We start from the raw sequence: 17,598 nt of genomic DNA on the forward strand, positions 1-17,598 counted from the left end.
TAGTGGTGTGTGTGTGGAGGTTAGAAAATCAAGATGTGGAAATTCTGCAAATCTTGTGTGCAGGATTCAAGTTCTACCCCTTTTTTATATATGCATCTATCACAAATGTTATATATGTGTGTGTATATATATGTATATGCCATGGGGTTGTAGTTGCCATCTTGACTTTTTAACTTTCTGCAGATGTTCCTGGTTCGCAATCTGTTGCCATTCAATTATTTTGAACTAAAACCCCTTGCCCTGAGCTATTATGAAAGTTGATGTCTAAAATGATGAAAGGCTTACTTACTCCTGTTTGAAAGATATTGGAGGGGGAAATTCAGGTCAGGTAATGTTCTAATAAGTAGTAATAAGAAGTATAATGTACAATGCTGATTGTAAAATAATATTTCTCAACTTACTGCTTGTACTTGCTTTGGACCCTCATTCCCAGCAGCTTGACCAATGATGGGTGGAACAGGATTGTTCTGTTTTGCTTTTTAATACATGGAATTTGTACAGAATCAGTAGAGGAAATATTATGAAACAGCAATAATGTAAAGCGTGTCACTCCATAGGGGTTATTAGGGAGATTTCTGTTTCCATTCCTTTATTCCTTTCATTATAATTTAGTGTACTTTCATTTCATAAAGTTGTGATACCACTTTAATTAGTTTTGGGAAAGAGTATATGCATGTGTGTAGGTATGAGTGCTGCTAGAAAATCAGCTAATATCTGCAGGGCATACAGAGTTGTCGATTGACTTAACAAATTAAAATCTACTCTTTAACACTGGTGCAAAATGGGGTGCCTGGTTGTGCCGTGAAAGGGGTCCCTTTTTGCCGATGCCCGTCAGCACACAAAACCTATGCAGAAAATGTAGTCAATCTAGCTCAATACAACAAATTCCCACTCATGAAGTTCCAGCCTGCTTTGCTTTGTGTTTGTTTTAGCTCCTCAATTCAAAAGGAAATCTGCCCATTCCACAGAGCACTTGCTGCTGTCACACAACAGATTGTTTTTTTCCCTCACACCAATAGATTCCTCAGTGGACATTTAGCAGATCGTGGCAGCAGTATCTACGTGTTTGTTTGTTTGTTGTTTTCCTTTTAGAGGAGTTGTGGGATTTTAAGTACAGAGCAAAACAGCAATAGTCATTGTGTGTTTGATGAATAAGCGTGGTGAATATTAATTAGGTTGCTGATAAGCAAGTATGTTAGAATCATGACAGTATAGGTCTCAACATGTCAAGAGTTCATATTGTGCTTAACAGATCCAGCACAGTTTATTTGGGTTCATTGATCACCCCGGGAGGCAAGCAATGTGAAATAAATGTTTCAAGCAACATATGGTTGAGTTATAGAATCTTTGAAAACTGAAGATCAAGCTCGTTTAAATTGGTTCCTTGTTTCTCCCACTCAGCATGTTTAGATTACAACCCAGGAGACAAGTAGGTTGCCAAAATCCTGAAACCGACTTGAGAAGTTCAACATATGCTTCAGGTACAATATACATTGTCAAAAAGAAAAAAAGAACAGAACAGATAAAAAGTGCTTCAACCAGAAAATGAAACAAAATATGACAAAGTAGAAGAAATATATATTATGCGAAGGTAGTCCTCGACTTACATCGAGGCTGAAAGAGGCTGAAAAATAGCTTTTATCTGTGGGCCATCACACTTCTGAACCCAACATAACACCATAATTAGGTTTAACATGATAAATTTGCAGGGCCAGCGCAACGTGAAACATGTTCATAACAGTGTAATATAATACAATGTTATATGCATATATGTATATGGGAATGTGTGCTAGTTATTACTTTTTTGGGTTTAGGAATTTCTTTTTCTTTATTTTGAGTTATTGAAATGTCAAAAAGAGGGCTATGAAAATATTTACAGACCCCTCGCATCCTGGACATAAACTGTTTCACCTCCTACCCTCAAAACGATGCTATAGAGCACTGCACACCAGAACAACTAGACACAAGAACAGTTTTTTCCCGAAGGCCATCACTCTGCTAAACAAATAATTCCATCAACACTGTCAGACTATTTACTGAATCTGCATTACTATTAATCTTCTCATTGTTCTTATCACCCATCTCCTTCCACTTATGACTTTATGACTGTAACCTTGTTGCTGGTATCCTTAAGATTTATATTGACTGTTTCCTAATATGATTTGATTGCTTATTTGTTTCCTATGACTATCATTGTGTTGTACCTTATGATTCTTGACAAATGTATCTTTTCTTTTATGTACACCAAGAGCATATGCACCAAGACAAATTCCTTGTGTATCCAATCACACTTGGCCAATAAAGAATTCTATTCTATTCTGGCTGTTCTCCAAAGCACCTGAGGGTAGAACAAGAAGCAATGGGTGGAAACTGATCAAGGAAAGAAGCAACTTAGAACTAAGGAGAAATTTCCTGACAGTTAGAACAATTAATAAGTGGAACGACTTGCCTGCAGAAGTTGTGAATGCTCCAACACTGGAAATTTTTAAGAAAATGTTGGATAACCATCTGACTGAGATGGTGTAGGGTTTCCTGCCTGGGCAGGGGGTTGGACTAGAAGGCCTCCAAGGTCCCTTCCAACTCTGTTGTTCTATTCTATTCTATTCTATTCTATTCTATTCTATTCTATTCTATTCTATTCTATTCTATTCCATTCCATTCCATTCTATGTGTGCTAGTTTATTACTTATTTGGGTTTACAAATTTATTTTTCTTTATTTTGAGTTATTGAAATGTATTCTGTGTTTCGGGGGGGGGGGCGGCTGTACCAAGGAAGGCTCATTCAATCTCACTGTACACATGTTGTGCATTAACAATAAAGGTTTGATTTGATTTGTGATCCACAACTGAGCTAAAAATATCTGTTGCTTAGTAAGGTAGTTTTCAAGTGAGTTTTGCCCCATTTTATGACCTTTCTTGTCCCAGTTGTTAAGTGAATCGCTGTAGTTATTAAGTTAGTAACACAATTATTAAGTGATTCTAGCTTCCCCATTGTCGTTGCTTATCAGAAGGTCGCAAAAAGGGATTACATGATCCCAGGACACTGCAACTGTCGTAAATGCATGCCAATTGCCAAGCATCGGAATTTTGATCATGTGACCATGGGGATAATATGGTTGCAAGTGTGAAAAACAGTCATAAGTCACTTTTTTCAGTGCCATTGTAACTTTGAATGGTCCCTAAATAAATAGTTGTAAGTTGAATACCTGTATATCTGTCATATTCATTTTTTTAGTTAAAGCATTTTTTTATGTTCTTTTCTCTCTCTCTCTCTCTCTCTCTCTGACAGGGTATATATCACCATCTCTATTATTTTTGTGTTATGCTCTATTTTCTTTCGTCTAAGTGTTATTGCTATTGCTATTTTGTTATTAATTAAAAAGGAAAATAAATAAAAGTCATATGCTTCATGTAATAGCTACAGGTTTTTTTTCTCATTGTCTTTCATTCTGTCACCTCTCACACACACACATAAGCAGATTCACAACTGTGCCTTTTATTTAATCCGGTGAAGCAGTGAACTTTTACATTTGCCTTCTGCAAATCTCCAGAATGCCATCTTGGCTAGGGCTGTGGCCAGTACCAAATACTTCGTACATTTTGCTTGTTCACTGAAATAGACTAATCAATCTTATTCATTTTGTCTGAGGAATAAAAGCCAGTTTCTGTTCTCTTTCTACCATTCTGGTTTTGTTTACTAAAGTTACAGTCTCTTGTGCTTGTAACATCACATTACCGTCTGTGCATTAGTTTCAGCAAGATCTGGGTTTAGTTCAGTACCATCCTTCCTGCCTTTGGCACTACGGTACAATGAGGATTTTTACCTATGCGCATATTTCCCTAAGCAAGGGCAGAATGTTTATAGTGTAATTCCCTCTAGTGTTGCACTAACAACATTCCACAGTTACCTGGAACACTAGACTCAATGTTCTTTACCTCATATTTGCTTCTGTTGCAGTAACAATAAACAAGATGAGACTTTGTGCCTGGGAAAAATAGGCAAAGGTAACTCCCATCTTTCCTGTTTTCATTTTTTTCAGTTTTGCCTTCATTCCAAGGGTTCCAAAGCATTAAATTTAAGCCAGAGCTTCATATTATATAACAGGGACATCTCCATTTTCTCCGGCATTGTGCTTAAAAGGGGACTAGGGAAGAAGGATGTCGTTTAATAGATATGCTCTCTCTTGCAAAGGAACCATTTCTGTATCTTTTAGGATAGGGGTCTCCAACCTTGGTACCTTTAAGACTTGTGGACTTCAACTCCCAGAGTTCCTCAGCCAGCTTTGCTGTTTTAGGATGCTCAATGAAAATGCTTTCAGAAATGAGGCTTTAAAACGTTTGCTCTTAAATCAGATAGTCCTTAATAAAATTAAATGGTTGACGAACATTAACTTTTCAGATCTTTCTACATTTTGCCCCACAAAATTGATGCTGGGTGAGAGTAGTACAAAGAGAAGCTCTAATATGCTGCTCTAAGTCATTACAGAGTTACCTGTGGTAAGATGGGCAACCAATACATTTTAGAAATAGATTAATACATTTGTATGAGTCTAGCCCAGTGTTTCTCAACCTGGCAACATTAAGATGTTTGGATTTCAACTCCCAGAATTTGGCATGGCATGGCATGGCATGGCATGGCATGGCATGGCATGGCATAGAATAAAATAGAATAGAATAGAATAGAATAGAATAGAATAGAATAGAATAGAATAGAATAGAATAGAATCTTGAAGGGACCTTGGACATCTTCTAGTCCAGCCCCCTTCTCAAGCAGGAGAACCTATATCATTTTAGATAAGTTACTGCCTAGACTCGTCTTAAAAACATCGAGTCATGGAGAACCCACAATTTCTGGAGGCAAGCTGTTCCACTGGTTAATTGTCCTCACTGTAAGGAAATTTTTCCTTAATTCCAGATTGATTAGTTTCCAACCATTGTCTCTGTCCTGCTCAAACTATTGAAGAATAGTTTGACATCCCCCCTCTTCTTTGTGGCAGTCCCTCAAATACTAGAATATTGCTATCTGTCACCCCTAATTCTTTTCTTTAGACCAGCCAATCCCAAATCCTGCAGCCGTTCATATGTTTTAGTCTCCAGGCCTTTGATCATCTAAACTTTTTCCAAAGTCTCAAAATCTCGAAGTCAGCCAAAGTGATGGCCCTAGAATGGGAAAGAAGCATTTGGCATTTCATTTTAATTAACAAAATATGTTGGTTGGTCTTGTCTTGATCCTTGAGCAGGAATGGGTAACTTTGTTGTGGCCAGGAAGTGCAACTGATGATATAGTAATATTAAAAGGATAGGTAGGGCAGTCTTTGGAGGGGAGGAAGTTTTTAGAAGTAAAATGGGTGCCTTAAGTCTCACCAAATCCCCAGACATACCTATTTCACTTCCCACTTTGGGAAAAATTGGTCTAAACCCGAGATTATTATTCTTTTCTTTCAATTTTATCCATTTAGCATCTTGGCAATCTCCCCTCCCTTATGTCCCACATATCTGATCTGATATTTTTGATATGACCAAAGATCAGTTAGGGGCTACTGAACTGGACTCCATGCCCCATTCTCCTTTTCTTTTCTAACACAATTACTGTGTTAGAGTTAGGAACAATGGTGTGGCAATCCTTTACTCTTAAAATGTGAGAAGTTCATTTCTGGATTTGGACTGCTTCCTCCACTCTCCTCCTTGCGCTTGGGGCATGGATGTGTTTTATAGTGTATATTGGATGTATTAATATTTATATTTTTAAACCAATGCACCTTTAAGAAATAACTCATTTATGGTGTTTAATTACGTGGAGAAGTAAATACAGGTAATAAACGAGCTCATTTCAAGGATCATTGTCTTGTTTCATTTATTAAAATATCCCTATTCAAACTAATGTTACAGAGACGGATGTATTACTTTTCATTCCGTCCTCATCCAGCGGGGTCGCCCATGGCCATTTTTAAATGATTAAACACAGAGGGTGCACAGTTCACCATCAGTATGTTAGCGAGGATTAAATAAAGGAAGAACAGTTACACTGCACTGCTACAGAAGAAAAGGACCTTTGAAAAGGACTTTCAACCAGTTATTTGATAACGTTCATTTGAACATTATATACATATAAAAGACCTTTATGAGCTGCAGTGAAGGAGCTCTCAAAAAGTATTCTTTGACTTCATTTCTTTTAAAAAAAAATTACAAGGAGGAGGAATGTATCTCCAGTTACCTTAACTCAGGGCCCCAGCTAATCAAGTTCCATAATATTTATATATATTTAAATATAAACAAATAGTTTGGGTTTTTTTTAAAAAAAGAAGAGCTTGTGATGCCAACCTGATTTACCAAGGAATATGGAAGAAGTCCACTCGTAAGAATCTCATAAATCTCATTTCAGCAAGGGTTACATTTCTTCAGCTTCCATCTTCAAGGTAAAACAGTTCTTGTGATCAAAAGGAACGGGCACCCCTGCACACTTCAGCATTCAGTATTCTTGCAAGACCCTTTCAGCAGGTGATACCTGCCGTTTTTGCTAAAGTGACCTGATCTTTATCACTTTCTGTTGAGTGATCTCCTTTGGGGAAATCTCATCTAATCGACATGACTTGACACAACTAAGATTGGGTTGTTGGAAAACCTATCCCACATTGCTATGTTTCATGTAGTAATGCAATGTCATGGGGGAGGGGATCTTGGAGACAGGTCTCCTCTGTGGTTACTCTGTTCTATGTGAATAGCATCCCTCCTGAATCCTGTGCAGTCCCGATCCCATATATTTTCATGAGGGTTAAAACTCTGACTCCCTTTCCACACACACTGAGTTCAGGTGGAATATGGGCTGCTCCCCTCCAGTGGATTTTTGTCTTAGTCTTATAATTGCTTGTCTTTTCCCCCAATTTGTTGTTGAGTATTATTATTATCATTTATATATATGGACTTTGATCTTTTATTAAGTATTCTGGCTTTATCAAGCCTAGAGTTTTAGCAGTAACAATAGAGCTTAGACTTATATACCACTACACAGCACTTTATAGGCCTCTCTAAGTGGTTTTACAGTCGTCATATTGCCTCAAACAATCTGGATACTCATTTCACCAACCTTGGAAGGATGGAAGGCTGAGTCAACGTTGAGCCAGTCAGAATCAAATTGCCAAACTGCTGGCAGCCAGCAATCAGCAGAAGTAACCTACATTCTAACCACTGTGCTACCATGGCTCTGCCTTCGTTTTACTTTGATGGAAATAAATCTACACTCCTGGTGTTAAAGGAATAGGTTCTTTCTCAATTTTTGAAAAGTTTTTACATTCTAAGAATGGCAAGACAGGGTTGTATGCTTCTATATAATCTATAATTTTAATAAAAAGATTAAGGTTGAATCAATGTTATATTTTATTTCAATTTCCACTAGTGTCTTTTCCCCCCTTACGTTTACTTTACGGCTAGCTCATGGATTTGTATGTTTGCTTGAGTCCAGTTACAACATATTTAGCATGAAACCATTCATGACAAGTATTTCATGCTATGCCAATGGATATTTGCACAGTAGTTTATAGAGGCCATGTGTCATGAAAGGTTCTCTGTGTCTGCTTCATGATCTGATGGAAAATAGTACAAAGAGTGCAAAGCAGACTGTTAAGTTCGGGCAATGAAGAGGCAGGAGACCAGTGAGTGACAACAGCTCTTTAGTTTATTGTGACCCCAGCGAACGCAACCGGCAAAAAACCCTCTTTAAATACTCTTTTGGCTGAGGCTTCAACCAATCAGCAACGTGCAATTTTCCCGCCCAAAATTCCCTCTCAAAGTTCAAAATACATTACACTCCTTCCCTCCCAGAACGCTTTGTACCTCTATTTACATAATATTTACATGCTATTTCTCTACGTAGTCACGCAGGTAGACAGGGCGTCTCCTAACTCTTTCTGACCTGCGCAGTTCATTTTCTGGGAGAGAGTCGAGCTGGTCGGAGGGACTGTTTGTTCCTCCCAGCTCCTCCTCTAGGCCGTCCGGCCCTGGATTATTGGCTGAGTTGTTCCTGTTGCCTTCAGGAGGAACCGGTTGGCGTCGCTGGACTTCATCGGACTCAGATAAGTCCTCCACTCGCCTCGGGTTTGAGTCAGCTGCAGATTCAAACAATTGGTAGTCAGGGCCTGGTTGTTTGGTTTCTAGTTTGTTTGGTATACATTTTCTTAACTGGTCTATGTGGCGTTTCCATACCCGGCCGTCCTCCATGTCTACTACGTATGATTTGGGTCCAGTTATGCCCAGAATTTCCCCCTTTAACCATGTTGGGCCCTCGCTATAGTTGTGTGCCCATACTGGGTCACCCACTGTCATTTCCCTGGTTTTTCCTTGTATACCCTTGTACCCGTCTGGGGTATAAGTTGGGTTTAGTCGGTCTAGTGGGCACCTGAGTTTCCTGCCCATTAAGAGTTCTGCTGGGCTGCGGCCAGTTGTTACACAAGGGGTCCTATGTTGGACGGCCAGGAAAGTGTCTATTTTCGTTTGCCAGTCGCCTGGACTTATCCTAGATAGCGCTTCCTTGGTGCTCCGAACGAAACGTTCTGCAAGTCCGTTCGTCGCCAGGTGGAAAGGCGCTGAGAGGACATGTCTGATGCCCTCTCCCGCTAAATACCCCTCAAACTGGTTTGCCGTGAATTGCGGGCCGTTGTCAGAGACTAGGGTGTCGGGCAGGCCATGTGTTACGAATAGATGCCTTAGGACTGTGATTACTGCTTCGGCCATTGTGCTTTTCATGAGGATGATTTCTAACCATTTTGAGTAGGCATCTACTACATGGAATGGCCCCGCAAAATCTATGTGAATCCTGGACCATGGCCCCTGGGGTTTCTCCCACTCTCTAACTGGGGCTGTAGGGGGTAGCGACCTCGACTCTTGGCAGGATTGGCATTTCCCTACCCTGTCGCTGATGTCCTTATCCATTAAGGGCCACCATACATAACTCCTCGCTAAACTCTTCATCCTCACAATCCCTGGGTGGCCCACATGCAACAGTTCCAACACATTTTCGCGTAATTTTTCTGGGATAACTACCCTATCCCCCCATAACAGACACCCCCCTTGAACCGACAGTTCTGATCGTTTTTTCGCAAAGTCTTTGAAACGCTCGCCCGGCGCAGCGGGCCAACCCCTTTGCACCCAACCGATTACAGTCCGTATTGTAATGTCCCTGTAAGATGCCCTAGCCACCTGCTTGGATGTGACTGGGCCAGAGTCCAAAGAGTCAATTAGCAAGATGGGTGTCCCCGGGGTGGGGTCTTCAATTGTCTCTGGTAAAGGGCATCTGCTCAGAGCGTCCGCATGCCCTAAGTCTTTTCCTGGGCGGTGGAGCAATTTGTAGGAGTATGCCGCTAGGAAAATAGTCCATCAGGTCAGCCTGGGAGAAAGTGCCACGGGTGTCGGGTGGTCACTCGCTAAGAGTCCTAGAAGGGGTCTGTGGTCCGTGACTATCTCGAAATCTCACCCGAACAAGTATTCGTGGAATTTCTTAACCCCGGAGACTATGGCCAACGCTTCCCTATCTAGCTGGCTGTAGTTCCTTTCCGCAGAGGACATTGTCTGGGAATAATATGCTATAGGAGCTTCTGTTCCATTCGGTAACCTATGGCTGAGCACCGCCCCCACCCCATATGGTGAAGCATTGCAAACTAGCACTAGTGGCAACGTGCCATTGTACTGGATGAGGAGGCTATCGCTGGACAAAAGGTTTTTTACCCCCTCAAATGCCCTAGCCTCTTCTCTGCCCCAGGACCACACAGCTTTCTTTGCTAGCAACTTATGTAGCGGTTCGGCTACTGTTGCTTTATTCTTCAAGAATACCGCATAGAAATTAACAAGCCCCAAGAATGCCTGTAATTCTGTTTTATTTTTGGGGGCTGGGGCCTTTCTAATGGCCCGTACCTTGCTCTCCGTGGGGTGGATCCCTTCCCTGTCTATTCGGTATCCTAGGAATTCTACAGATTTCACCCCAATGTGGCATTTGTTGAGCTTAACTTTAAGCCCAGCAGACCTAAAAATGCCCAACACCTTCCTTAGTTTTACCCCGAGTTCCTCTAAGTTTTCAGCTGATACCAATACATTGTCGAAATATGGTACCACTCCTGGTAGGCCCTGTAATAATCGCTCAATTAGGTTCTGGAAGAGCCCTGGGGCCACGCTAACTCCGAACTGAAGTCACGTACATTTGAAAGCCCCGCGGTGCGTGACAATTGTCTGCGCCTCAGCTGTGCTGCTATCTACAGGTAGCTGCTGGTAGGCTTGGGCCAAATCGAGTTTGGCAAAGACCTGCCCTTGCCCTAATGAGTGTAGCAAATGCTGTACCACTGGAACGAGGTATGCACTTTTCTGCAATGCTTTGTTAAGCGTTGCTTTGTAGTCAGCGCAAATCCAGACCGATCCATCCGGTTTGACTGGGGTTACTATGGGTGTCTCCCATTTTGCATGATCAACGGGGACTAGTATTCCCTGGCTTACTAGCTTGTCTAATTCTTGGTCAATTTTGGGCTTTAGGGCGAATGGAACCCTCCTAGCCTTTAACCGGATGGGGGCAACTTGGGGGTCAAGGTTGAAAGAAATAGGGGTCCCCACGTACTTGCCCAGGCAATCCTTGAAAACGTCCTCGAACTCCTTCAGTAGTTCGTCTCTGAGGATGACGTCGCTCCTGTGGACCCCGGTCACTCCCATGCCCAAAGCTCGGAACCAGTCCAGCCCTAGCAAGCTCGGTAGAGTTCCGTTTACTATGGTGATTGGCAGGGTCTTTTTGAATTGTCCATATTTGACTTGGACGGATTTGACTCCTCGAACAGGGATCCGATTCCCTTGGTAGTCCTGCACTCTCAGCTTCTGGGTTTGTAGCTGACGTTTTGCGATGGCTGGCAGGTCTCTCACGATGGTGTCCCAGGACATAATTGTGATTGACGATCCAGTGTCTACTTCCATTGGGCACTGCACCCCTTCAATGTAGACTTGGGTAAATATTTTCTTCTCTAGTCGTGTCGATGCGTGGCCCACTCTCACAGTGGTCTGGTTTAACTTCGCAACCTTTTTAAACGGACCAATCCCGGGCCGCTTCGCTGCTCCCGCGCTCTGATTGGTCGGTTTGAATTTTTGGCGGGAAGGTTGGGGGGCTCGGCAGGCCCAAGCTATGTGTCCTTTTTTTTCACACCGCCGACAAACCGCGTCCTTGAATCTGCAGTTTTGCCGTTGGTGTTGCCCCCCACAACTCACACATTCGTCCTGGTCACCTCTCTCCAGCCTCTCGGTGTGGAACACCTCTTCCTCTTCCTCACCTTCCGACTCGGCCCGGACTTCCTCGCTGTGGACCGGTGTAGTCTTTGTTCCGGTACCCTGCGCGTTTGGCTTTTGCAAGGTCTCCGCCGCCTTGGTGGACATCTCGTGAGCTCTGGCTTCGTCCAGGGCTATCGCTAAAGTCAGGTTGCTTTTAGACAGCAGCCGCCTTTGAAGTCTGATGTCCCTGACCCCACAAATGAGTTGTTCGAGTAAGGAATCCTCCAAATCTCTGTACTCACAGTGGTTTGCGGCTTTCCTCAACGCGGCCATGTACACACTTATTGATTCGCCCTCTTGCTGTACCCGTTGCCTCAACTCGAACCGTTGGACGAACTTTGAGGGTACCGGTGCGTAGTGCGCTCGAAGTGTTGTTTGTAGTGTCTGCCACGGTACCGATTGTACCGGCGTTGGCCCTGAGAGTGACTCCGCCGTATCGAAGACCTCTGGACCGCAGTGGCTCAGGAAGTATGCTCGCTTCCGATTATCCGAGACTCCCTGTAGTTCGTTTGCTTCGAGGAAACACTCGAAACGAGCCATGTACGACCCCCATTTCTCCTTTGCTGGGTCAAATGGCGCTGGCGGCGTGTAGCTGGACATCGCTATTTTCCGCCTTTGAAAACTGGCTGGGTTTTCGAATTCCTGGTTCCATCAGCTCTTCTTACGATCTCACTGCCTCCACATCCCATCCTCGTCGCCAATGTTAAGTTCGGGCAATGAAGAGGCAGGAGACCAGTGAGTGACAACAGCTCTTTAGTTTATTGTGACCCCAGCGAACGTAACCGGCAAAAACCCCTCTTTAAATACTCTTTTGGCTGAGGCTTCAACCAATCAGCAACGTGCAATTTTCCCGCCCAAAATTCCCTCTCAAAGTTCAAAATACATTACACAGACAGTGCTGGGACAGTGCAGAATGAATTCAAATGTGCTGTATAGAACATAAGGTTTTGTTTTTTTTCCAGGAAACTTTCTTCCTCTTCATCTAGTCCTGCGTGGCTATTACATATCCAACTTGATCTCTCTCTTGACAGCGGATATGATTTATAAGACTCCATGATTTATAAGACTTTTTTTCCTGTAGGATAGGCTACCCAGTTCATTTTTTTGCTGACCTTTTACAGCCATTCCCATTTAAAATGGGTTTCCATCTTCCAAGCTGAGAGGATACCTTGTGAAGCCTCTCCAGCAGGAAGACATGTACGGCAGCAGTTCCTGCCTTTGCTCTTCCAAAAGAAGAAACATTAACAGAACAGTTAATTTAACATAGTTTGCCTTTTGTTTTTCAGCCTGAATATGCATTGCTCACAAACCTGGGAAGTATTGGATTTCTCCTTGAAGTTCATCAGAAACCAGAAGATTGTTTAGTCCACACCAATACACTCAAGACATTAGCTTCTGATTATCTCCCAAAATGTTTGTGAGAAGCAAAAAAAGAAAGAAAGAAAGGAAAGGAAAGGAAACTAAGAATCGTAAATAATGTCAGAATTGTTTTGGTCTGAAACATTTTGCTGTTTATCCAAGTAGCTTCTCCAGTCTGAGCAAGCCAGACAATTGCTCAGACTGAAGAAACTACTTGGATAAGCAGTGGAACATTTCAAACCCAAAAGAAAAGAAGTCCAGCTGCTATGACACAACTTCCAGACAACTCAACCTGGATAGCTGAGACTCTTCATGGACTTAACGTCAAAAATGTTTGTAAGTTCGGGCCTTTACTTGTGGCTCAGTTTAAGAGCTATGCCTTCACTATTCAGAGGGCTAGAAAACTATATTGCATAAATTATGCTCCCATCACTATCCTTTGTTCTGGCTTGCTGAAGTATGGGAGCATACCGGATATTGGGCTAGGTAGAGTGTGTAAAGCAAAACCATTGCTGTGGTAGATGGCAGGACCAAAAGATACATGGAGGGAGTACAGGGAAGGAGCGCAAGAATGTAATGGTTGGTGGAAATAATCTTAGGAGACAGGAAGAAAACTGTTGCCTAGACCAGGGGCCTCCAACCTCGGCAACTTTAAGACTTATGGACTTCAACTCCCAGAATTCCTCAGCCAGCTGGCTGAGGAATTCTGGGAGTTGAAGTCCACAAGTCCTAAAGTTGCCAAGGTTGGAGACCCCTGGCCTAGATGATAGCCATATAAGTAGCAGCAGAGTCACAGAAGCAATAGGGGTGTGGTATATGCCTCAACAGGGACCTTCCCTAGTTTATTGGATTGTAAAGGTGAGAGATGAGGAGAGATGTACTTTCAGACTTACAAGATTCTGCTAATGTAACTTTACAGTAAAGTTAGAGCTAGTATTTGTGGATGTGCTTTTTGTCAGGACTAACTTACAAGACTGGCGTATGTAAGGTGGAAGTTTTTCTTCCATTTTATCAAATAGGTCTCTCAGACCCAAAAATCAGCTATTAGATAGACTTGTTTTCAGTGCAGTTTTAGCACTTTTTCTCCTGCAGATCCCACCAGCACCAAGTTCTATGGACTCCAGGAAGCAGCAGATACAGGTGAAGAGACCAATTTGGAAAAACCAGATTTTTCAGTATTCCAAAACAGAGGAGGATAGCTAGATTCAGAGGGCAAGCAAATTCCCAGCAACCTGAAGCAATGAGGAGGTGCTGGGCTGATCTCACCACCTCACATGACTAACCACCAGCAGCAAAAAAAATGCTGAAGTTTGAGTAAAGCTCCATCATGGAAATACCTGAACAAGTAAGGAGAATCGAAGGCCACCTTAAATAGAAGAGATGGAGGCAATGTCAAGGGACAAGGCAAAAAAAAAGGGGGGGGAGTATGTTTGCCTTGAATTTAGGTGCAAATGATGAAAAGTCCACACTAGCACAAAGGAAGGTATTTTTTTTTCTTTTCCAACTTTCATATGAAGTTCAATGTTTGAATAATCCTTCTTACCCTATTCAGTAGTCATCTCTTAATTTCTCATGTTTGCATGACTGAACCATTGAGAATTTGACTACCAATTGTGAAGACTGGGAAGCCAACTTACCTCTGTGGAAAGGAATCCATGATAGCCTGTCCTCAGTGAAATGGCAAAGAGGCCATTTTATTTATTGATTTGTCACATTTATTTGCGGCCCATCTCATGGTCCAAGGTGATTTTCAAAGTTCCCAGCCCACAGAAAAGGGTGACAGGCTGTAATTGTCTTCTTCCACCTCCCCACTTCACTTCCAGAACAGGAAAACTGTTGAAAAATCCACAAGGCCTGACTAGGTTCAGTGCCCTCATAGGCAGCACAGAGGAGCTTGTTCAGTTCACCTCCTCTTTCTCTCTACTGGTAGTCCTCAACCTACAACAATTATTTTAGTGACCATCCAAAGTTACAACGGCACTGAAAAAAGTGACTTATGACTGCTTTTCGCATTTACGACCATTGCAGCTTCCCCATGGTCACATGAACAAGATTCAAACTGACTGATGTTTATGATAATTGCAGTGTGCCAGGGTGAGGTGATCATCTTTTGCGACTTTCTGACAAGTAAAGTCAATGGGGAAGCCACTGCCATGTTACTAACTGCAGTGATTCATTTAACAACTATGGTGAGAAAGGTCATAAAACGGCGCAAAACTCACTTAACAACCATCTCACTTAGCAACAGAAATTTTGGGCTCAGTTGTGGTTGTAGGTTGAGATGTATCTATTTGTATCTCCTCTCCATGTGGCTGCTGTCCGCTATGAAGAAAATAAACCCAGAGGTGGAGAGTTCTATTCTTTCAAGGCTGCTCCGTAAATGTGGATAGCTGTACAAATGTGGTCGAGTTTAGTTTTAGTGGTAGAAAATCTGTCACTTGTCACAGAAGCACAGGACCTTGCCAGTCCTAACTGGGTTGCAATTCTAAACTGGCTCATTCTTGGATGGAAAACTTGAGGTCTATCATGGCTGTAGGATAGTTCAGGAAAATATCCTGGAAAAAGCCAATGGCAACCACTTCTAAATTTTTGCCAAGGAAACTGCATGCTTGTGTCCATGAAATCACCAGAAACTGAAGTTGATTTGAGGAGCCATTAACATTTTTTATGTTATTTCCTTTTAAATTGGCAAAAAAAATCACTTCCATCCCAATTATCTTCAGAAACAATTTCTGCATGAATTATGCATGAGTAAAGTGATATCATTTCTTCTAAAAATAAAAAAAAGTATTATCATTTTCCAAACTGGCAGATGAGCAAATACCCACCAGTATATTTGGGAAAGAAATTACATCAGTTGGGTAATTACTTTAATAATAATAATAAGCTCCTATGGAAATTCCAGGTCAACCATTTAAACTTGGGGTCAGTTGTATCAGACAGCAGCTGAACTTTTAGAAGAGGGGCTTGTATGAGCCAAAGCTTTATGTCTGCTTCTCACCTTCTTGTCTCTTTTTCCGCTATTGGAACAGAAAATGGCTTCAGGCAAGATTCCATTACTACAAAGGCAGTAGTAACAATTGGTATTTTTATATGCCAAGGCCTTTTAACAATAAAATTAGTTCTGTCATTTGAACAAAGAAATCATGGTTAATTATTTATATGAATTTTAATTGAATCAAATTTGTATGAACAAATTGTATTTGAATAAACATTCAGAAGAAAAGGCATTTTAGGCTGTAGTCCTACACCTTGAAGCAAATTTCACTGAATTCGGTGGGACAATACTTCTGAGTAGGACTGCACAAACATTAGATAATGCATGCATATTTCACAGAATTCTCTCAGAAGTTGCATTTCCTGTGTGATAAAAGTAATAGATCTTATCTAAGGAGGTATCTATCTCCCGTGGATTGCTTATATAAAAATCCCAATATTTTAAAAGATGCAGTCCAATAAAATATTCAGTTTTTAATAGATCAAAAATTATTCAACGTTTTGATGAATATCTTCCCTCCTGATTTTTTCCAGATGTATTGGACCACATCTACCATCATGGCTTGTTGTCTGATATAACAGATGTTGTAGCCAGATACATTTCTAAGGTGCTAAGCTGATCAACATATCATGATTATTTCTGAACTGCAGATCAGGAAACAGCAATCTTGTATAATTTCCCATACCAAAAATATGGTCACAACATTGGAAACACTGAGACATATAAACATGCAGTTTTTATACACTATCATTATCAGTGACAAACAGGCTCAGGATAGGACTCTTCAGCATGAAGATCATAACAAAAGAATGAACTTGTTCCTCACTGTATATTTTTTTTAAAAAAACAAAACAATTTATAGTGTAGTTCTTGCTAATTTTATGTGTGCATTTCCTTTGTTATACTTTTCCCAAGGACCAAACACCAAAATGAGAAGGTAATATCCAGGTGGGGAAAAGGACATACGCACACCGTTCATATCTCACTCACACACACATGCTCCCTTGCTCATATAGAAAGCATCTCCTTGAGTAGCAATTAAATTCTGCCCCCCTCCCACCCCCTCTCCCCAAAGGAAACCAAAAGCTTTGTGTAGGCTCCAGTACCAGATTCTGGCAGGTCATATAAGGCAGGAAAGGCAGACTTTACCCTTCCTAACTAATTCCCCCCCATTTCAATCCTGCCGTAATGAGGAATGCACTAAATATTTTAGTTGGCTTAGCAGCTGTTCCTTTTCCATAGGGAGTGCTGACTGCATTTGGATCACTAACACAGTATCCTTAGGATTTGTTCAATGCTAACCATCCATCTGTGGAACAGATTCCTGCTTCCCTTTGATGCCTTCTGTATGTTTCTCAAATAAGGACTGCATGGAGAAAAAGAGCCTGTTCAGAGGAATTCTTTTTTTAAAAAAATAATAATTCAACATGTCAATGACACAACCACCTGTATATAATCCTCTAGCAATGGTCCAGCTAAGTCCAGCTCTAGCCATTCCAGGTAAGGGCACTAGGATCTGCTTTACATTTCCAGTATTAATTCTGTCAACACTCAAACTAATCACTTAACTTGAAAGCTAAGCATGTTTAGATTAGGAAAAAAGAAGTTGAATAGTAAAGACTACCCTATGTTTCCCTGAAAATAAGACCCAGTCTTATTTTTTGGGGGGGCCCAAAATAAGCACTGTTATTTTCGGGGTGGGTGGTGTCTTATTATTTTCCATGTATGAGAGGCCCACTTCTTCTGCTTGCTCACAGCAGGGCAGGAGGCAGCGCAGTATGCCACTGGTGGGGTGGAGTTACCCCATGTGCCCCACACTGGCTTACCTCAGGGCCCCCACAACCAGGCCACCCATGCCCCATCTGTCTCACCTCGTGGCACCTTGCTCGGTTGCAGCTGTGAGCAAGAAGAAGTAGGCTGGAGGCCATGTGGACTCTTACGGCACAAGGCTG

The sequence above is a fragment of the Ahaetulla prasina genome, chromosome 1 (assembly GCF_028640845.1).
Source record: "Ahaetulla prasina isolate Xishuangbanna chromosome 1, ASM2864084v1, whole genome shotgun sequence".
NCBI classification, from domain to species: Eukaryota; Metazoa; Chordata; class Lepidosauria; order Squamata; family Colubridae; genus Ahaetulla; species Ahaetulla prasina.